This window comes from Zonotrichia albicollis, chromosome 5 (assembly GCF_047830755.1).
Source record: "Zonotrichia albicollis isolate bZonAlb1 chromosome 5, bZonAlb1.hap1, whole genome shotgun sequence".
Lineage (NCBI taxonomy): Eukaryota > Metazoa > Chordata > Aves > Passeriformes > Passerellidae > Zonotrichia > Zonotrichia albicollis.
This window is the reverse complement of record NC_133823.1, coordinates 38068927-38075571: the sequence shown is the minus strand read 5'-3', so window position 1 is coordinate 38075571 and position 6645 is coordinate 38068927. Positions and strand designations below refer to the sequence as shown.

Below are 6645 nucleotides of genomic sequence, written 5' to 3'. Positions count from 1 at the left end.
GACCTTATGTCTCCCTAGAACTCCCTGAAAGGAGGCTGTACCCAGGTGGGGATGGGCCTCTTCCCCCAGGCAGCCAGTGAGGACACAGTCTTAAACTGCACCAGGGAACTCTTAGGTTGGACATGAGGAGGAATTTCTTCACATAAAGGGTGATCAGACACTGGAATAGTCTGGTCAGGGAGGTGGTAGACCCACGGACCCTGGAGGTGTTTCAGGAAAGACTCGACGTGTCACTTAGTGCAGTGGTGGTCTGGTTGACACGGTGGTGCTCGGGCAGAGGTTGGAGGTTCACAGATCCCCTTCATTCTCCCGGTTTCTGTGATTCTGTGGAGAGCCCGCGCCTGAGGGGCCCCTCCCCCAGGAGGTCCCGGCGCCCGGCTCCTTCCCGCCCCGCTGAGGCGCCGCCTCTCCCCGCCCCGCGGCGCGCGGGCCCGGCCGGCGCTGCGCAGGAGCGGGGCGGCAGCGAGGGAGCGGCCTGGGCGCTGCGCAGCTCCCGCCTCCCCGGCTCGCTCCTCTCTCTCTTCCCGTGCCTGTGAGTATCTGCCCGGCTGCCTGCGCGGTTACCACAACAAAGCCGGGAGCAAGGGGCCAAGGGAGACACGGCAGCGGCCGCTGCTGCTGCTTCCTCCCGGGGGTGCCGGCCGGGTGGTGGGGCCTGCGGTGCCTCCTCGCCACGGAAGGTGCCGGGAGGGCGGTTGGGGGCGGTTGGGCATGACGGGCATGTTCCTTCCCCGTCTGCGGTAATTTTTTTCCCCAAACAAGGTGGGAGACATGTTTTGTTCGTGTGTACATATGCATTATTTTTAACCAATATATAATTTAAAAAATAATTTTGTTTTAATTAGCTGTCTTGCTGCTCGCGCCCCTGCCCGAGCGAGGCGCACGTAGGTGTCCCTCGAGCGCGTCGTGCGCGCTGCCTGTGCGGGGCTGGGCTGGCGTTGAGCTGCCGGAGTTTGGCCGTGCCGCCCTCAGACGCGCGCCCCGCCCCACCGGTGCCGTGCCTGCCCGCTGTGCTCCTCGGGGAGATCGGAAAAGAGGTGGGAGACTCCGTTCTGACACACCGGGTGCCCTCGTTGTCGCCTCAGTTGTCGGCTTTGGGAGAGAGTTACGGTGTCTGTGCGCTGCCCTTCAAGTTACCGGACTTTGGGAGACGCGTTGCAGTGATGCCCAGATAGAGTTCAGAGGGGTGTTTTGGTTGGGCTTAATTGGTGGGAATTAAGTCATTTGGAATGATTATTGCAAACAGCTTGCCTCGAGCGTGTTAATCATCGCCAGAGCTACGTGTAACTCCCCCTGCCCAGCACAGCGCTGTGTTCTGCAGTAATGGCTCCCAAAGTGGGGCTGGCGTTTGGAAAAGTAACTAGCCACCAAATCTCTTGGCCCCTCTGGATTAGGTTGGAAATCACAAATAAGGTAGTTCTCAAACCTGGGCTTCTGCAGCAGAGCGGAGTACTGAATTAATCTGAAAGAGTCAGTCAGATGCTACAACAAAATGCAATATATGTTGTCTTTGTCAAACATGGACATTTCTGGGGTTTTCATGGCATTTTAAAATGTAGTTCAGCAAGGCATATGGCACAACTTAATTTATAACATATAATCTTTAGCATATAATATTTATGCCTGGTGGAAGTTTTTCCTTTCCAAACAGTTTTTTGAAAACTGGTTTAATTATAGTATGCAAAAACCCGCACTTTTATAGTCTTACTATATAATAGAAATTAAAAAAAAAATCTAGTGTTTGCATTTGGACGTGTACATATTTTTAAATTGCGTGGTTGAAATTTCTATGCAGCATTCATAAAAACACCAGGACAAAAATGTGGGATGGAATGAATGTAATAGCAATAGCAGTGCTAGATTTCTTTTGTATCCCTGCTTTTGTCTGTAGTGAGGTGCCCAATATAGTGAATAGAATGCATTGTACACACATTTTTGCTTCTTTGAAAAAGTAGTTAATCTCTCTTTTTTTGAATAGAAAGTAATTGCTGGAATTGTCAGTTGAAAGAGAACAAAGTTCTACAAAGTTAAATTGTTCGGTGGAGTTAATTGAAGACTAAAATGAAGTTGTTGCTAAAAAACAAGTAAGCTTAAGAATGGGTTTGTGAAATAATTGGCATTTAAAAATATAGATGTCAGAGCTTTGGACTCTGCTTCTGGAATGCTTCAAGTTCTTCCAACACTTCTTCCTGCTTTTTTTGTTTTTTTCTGTAGTGCATATGTTGTTGTTCTGGTTTTCTAAACCTAGATAACGCTCTAATGGTTTAGGATAGCAACCAGAGAAAAGGACAAGTAATTTGGGGACATTCTATTCCTTTTTTTGGAACTTAAAGTTGTTATGACCTACTGGGATTTTTGTTCTGGTTTTGTGCTTGCCTGCTTTTAGAATGGCATTCAGAAAGTCCTGTGTTTGTTCATAAGACTTACATGGGCTCAGAGGGCCATCAGGACTGCTAAGCCCATTGAGACTTGGAGTGCAGTTGGCTGATTGGAAGGCTCAACCCAGGAACACCTACAAGTGCAAGTTTTGTAGGATGGGTAGCATGTGGTCATCTGTGGCATAGGTGACAGGATCATCTACAAGCTTTTTAACATCTGTCCTTTCAGATGACTCAATGTTACACCTGAAGCTTAGATGTAAGAATCCAAAAGCCAGGTGAATCCTAGGTGAGCCTAGGTACTGCCTAAATTCATGGGAGATAGTCAGACTGTTACCTTACTGCTTCCACCAGAGCTGTTTCTTACAGCTGTTTCATTCTTTGCTTCCTGATGTTATGTTTGACCAAGACATGGTCTAAAACATGATCTGTATTCCTTGGCTGAGTTTTTTTCCATGCAACAATTTCAACTGATGTTTAAGCCACAATTCAGTAATGAGTATTTCTGATTCTTGAGGTGTTTCATTGTAATAATAAACACTGGAATTCCAGGAAACCCATATTATGTTGAATTTAATAGAGCCCTCTGTTTTAACATCTTACCTGCTTTTCCATTCTTGATATTTTCTCATCTGAAGAAAGGAGCAAGTCACAAAAATATAATGCAAGAGATTATCTCAAGAGGCTTTTACCTCATTTGCCTCTTACATGCATTCTGAGGAAACAGAAGTATATTTAGACTCTTCCCAAGTGATATTTTTTGAAGCTGCTCTTTCTATACTGATTTAGTGACCGAATTTCTATGTTTTCTCCTGCTCATCTGTACCAGGCAGTGCTTGTTCCTCTTATATAGGAATATATTCACTGAAAATTAAAAATTGCATCTTATTTTCAGTGGTTGTTGAGAATGTAATTGTTACATCTATAAAACTGGAAATGTGTGTTTTAAACTGTGATAATAAGCACATCTTGTGATGGAGTGCCTAAGGAAGGAGATTCTTCCAGAAACTCAGGTTTGTTTGATGTGTGTTGAAGCACATCTATGCAAACAGTTAAAGGAAATGCTAATGACACTCCTGTTTGTCTAGTCAGGTCACTTAGCACACTAAATTAGTAATGTTAGAAGCATGAAAAGCATTTGTAGTTCAATGGGCATTTCTGTTGTGGGACACAGTTCTCATGTTGTGCCACTTGGTAGAGATGGCCTGGCATTCAGAAATATGCAGTGGTTTATCTGCTGTGGTTTACCTCCATCAGTAGTTTGTGGTGTACTCGATTCCTTTATGGTCCTGCCATCTGTTTCAGGACTGGCAAATGTAACTCCAGCCTTTATGTGGCAGGTGTGCTGAAGCTTTGCTTTAATAGGAGCAGTTGTTTTCCTTTTTCTTGCATGCAGTTTTGAAGTGCTGTGCCAGACTCTTCTCCTTCAGTTGTGGATATCCTGGTTGAGTACGTGTTGCCCCCAAATTTAAATCTTGATATCAGACAGAAATACTCTTCATAGATATGTACCAGTATAGAAGGAGTGGGAAAACAAAGCTGGACCCTTACTTTGCTCTTCACCATTGATACCTGGCAGTAGAGTCTGTCCTTTTCTGGGCTTTTTGTACCTGTTCTCTATTATCAATTATCTCTATTATCTATATATTATGGGTCGCTTTTGGGAAAGATCAATACCAATGACCAGTTTTCCCCAGCAGCTTGCTGCCTTCTGATCTTTGAGGTAGCTGGAGTTGGGACTCTTCTAGGTGGTGAGAAATTGTATGGCAGCAGCCCCAAGAGACTTCAGTGTGGGTGGTGTCACTTGTGCTTGTAGAAGTGGACGACCTTCCAGAAGCGATTGCTACTTTTATCAACCAACATATGATTTGTTGTCTTTATTTTTGATTGTAATTGTAAGCTACTTCTTTTCTGCCTGGGTTTAGAGGGTGTGCAAGTAATTTTCTTGGGATTCTCCGCAATGAGTGAGTAACCATGGTCTGTTTGGACAGACCTGGTGGCCATCATCACTCTCATCATTTAACTTGAGTGTTCTCTGACCCAGCCTTTCTGCTCAAGAGGTGAAAAGGTGACCTTTGCTGAAGAGCCTGAAGAGCAAATATTTAATGTGTTTCTATGAGCAAAGTCCTGGAGCTACAGATACACACCTCTCCACATTATTGCAGCTTCTCACAGTAGGGGAATGGCTTATTTCTGGCTCAAGAGGAAATATTTTTTATTCCCCCCCCCCCCCATTTATGCCTGTTCTCTCTCCTCCTTGCCTTGTACATTAACTTGAAAGGATTTGCCCAGCAGCTATCTGGGGCTCCTTGGTGGTCATGTGCTTGTGTGCTTTCATTGGCTCTAACCATGGTGGCAATTGACTGTGGAAGATTTAGTGGATAACTTCAATGTTTAAATGTGTTTAAAATACCTCAAATCTTTCTTACTTGGGTACCAGTACCCAAGTCTGGGTACTTAATGCACTTCATAAGTGTTAGTTTCTGACATTGAAAAATGTTTTCAAAAGGCAGGATATGTTGAAACACAAACCCACATCTAAGTCTGTATCCTCAATTCATGACTTTTCATGTACCATCCCACCTTTGTAGAAGAGACTTCAAATTGCAGTCATGCCTAATGGGCTGCTCTTAGGCATTGCCTACAAATATATTTCAGGTAGTGCTGTAGTTGGCAGGTTTGCAGCTGGAGGGGGAAAACACTCAATATGCTTTATGTGATTAGGATCTTGGTTTCTTTTTTGAGATGGAGGAGGATGTCAAAATGCTGCTTGTTCTTTGGGTAGTGCAGAGCAGGCTACAGCAGCTCCTGACCTGTGCAGGAGCTGTGTGGTCTTTTTTCTCACTGGGGAGGGTGTGGATGTGCTCTCGGTAGACAGTCAGACTCAGTGTGTCAGTATCTGGTGGGAAAGTGTGAGTCTCTAAAGCCCTGAAAGTCAGACTGCACATTCACCTTGGCTGCTTAGCCACTGCTTTCTGATCTTAAATGGGTCAAGCTTGAAGGGATTAAAAAGTGGTATAAGCTAGTTCTTCCTAAACTAGGAAGAGCTGCAGTCAGGAAGAGACAAAGACAAAAGGGTGCACTTGGCTGTGGTAATGAGTGATTGTTACTGTTGCAAGGGAAATGGGTGAGAGGTAGAGAATTACATGGGGAGAAGAAATATTACAGTAAAAAAAATCTGGCAAATATTTAATGGCCAGGCTGCTCTTTGGAGTTGATCATGCTTGTGTTGGAGGGTTTCATGGCATCAAGCCACAAAAAGCATGTGCTTTTTTTGTAAATAAACACAGCGGTCAGTAAAATTAGCAGTTAATGGTAAGTATTTGACTGTAATCGCAGCTTTTTTGGGATTCCAGAGTATCATTTTTTGACTCTGTGTTTTAAAAACAGGCAACATAGCAGAACTCTGTATTTCTCACTGAAGTAAAATTACACTCTGTGTTATATATAAATGTGAAATAGTAAACAGAACCAATTTATTGATTTAAGTAGCTTTATCAGCAAAGTTACCTCTTCTGTATTGCATCACCTTGGCAAATTCCAGCTCTGTTGCAGACACTCTCGATGCAGGAGTGAAATAGGATCTAAGAATACTATCTCTTTGTTTATTTCATCTTGTTTGTTTTTATTTCAAATTAAGCAATTAAATTAATTAAAAAATTAATTAATCTTAAGTTTGTGAATGATTGACAGTGAGCGACATGTCATGTTGGTTTTCCATTAAGATGAAGGCTAAAGTTGTGAGGGACTTGTACCAGAGGAGTGGAATATGCATTTGTCAGTGCAATGACTGCTGCTCCTTGGGCAGGGCCAGACTGCTAAACGATCTCTCCTGCCCTGGTGGTTGCTGTCTGCAAAGCAGTTGTGTCTCAGCCTTCCTAGGAAACAGCCCACTGGCAGGTGGGCTGCTCCTGAGTCATGTAGAGTGGGAAGATGTGTGCTCCCTGGCTGACATTAATAGAAAGGAATGTACAAGCTGGTTGCTATCTTTTATCACCTTTTGCCAGCTCTACACTGCCCTTTTGTCTTGAGTTAAATCCCATCCTCACGTCAGAGACTGTGTTCAAAAGAGTCATCTGAGAAGTGGTGTGACTAGGCATTATAGCTGATGAGATACTGTTAGTTCAGTCTCCTTTGCAGGCATAGCATTACATGAACTAAAAATACGTGGATGTGGTTGCATCTCAACAAAATGTTGTATTTTAGGCTATACTAAAGTTTTCAGCTATATTAAGTTATCCTAGTTTGTCTGCACCCACCTGCAAAC

The 6645-nt window shown here is 43.9% G+C and overlaps 1 protein-coding gene across 3 annotated transcripts in view; it reads left to right on the top strand.

Annotated features, from left to right (window-relative positions):
* The first annotated feature begins 377 nt into the window (after positions 1–377).
* CFAP97 (cilia and flagella associated protein 97) overlaps positions 378–6645 on the top strand; it is a 29703-nt gene continuing 23435 nt past the window's right edge. For 2 of the 3 annotated variants that reach the window (XM_074541393.1, XM_074541391.1), the window contains exons 1-2: positions 387–532; positions 846–1037. The gene's annotated coding sequence lies outside the window, so the exon portion shown is untranslated. Of the gene's footprint in view, positions 533–845; positions 1038–6645 lie in introns of all 3 variants that reach the window. The other variant, XM_074541392.1, reaches the window with a different exon arrangement.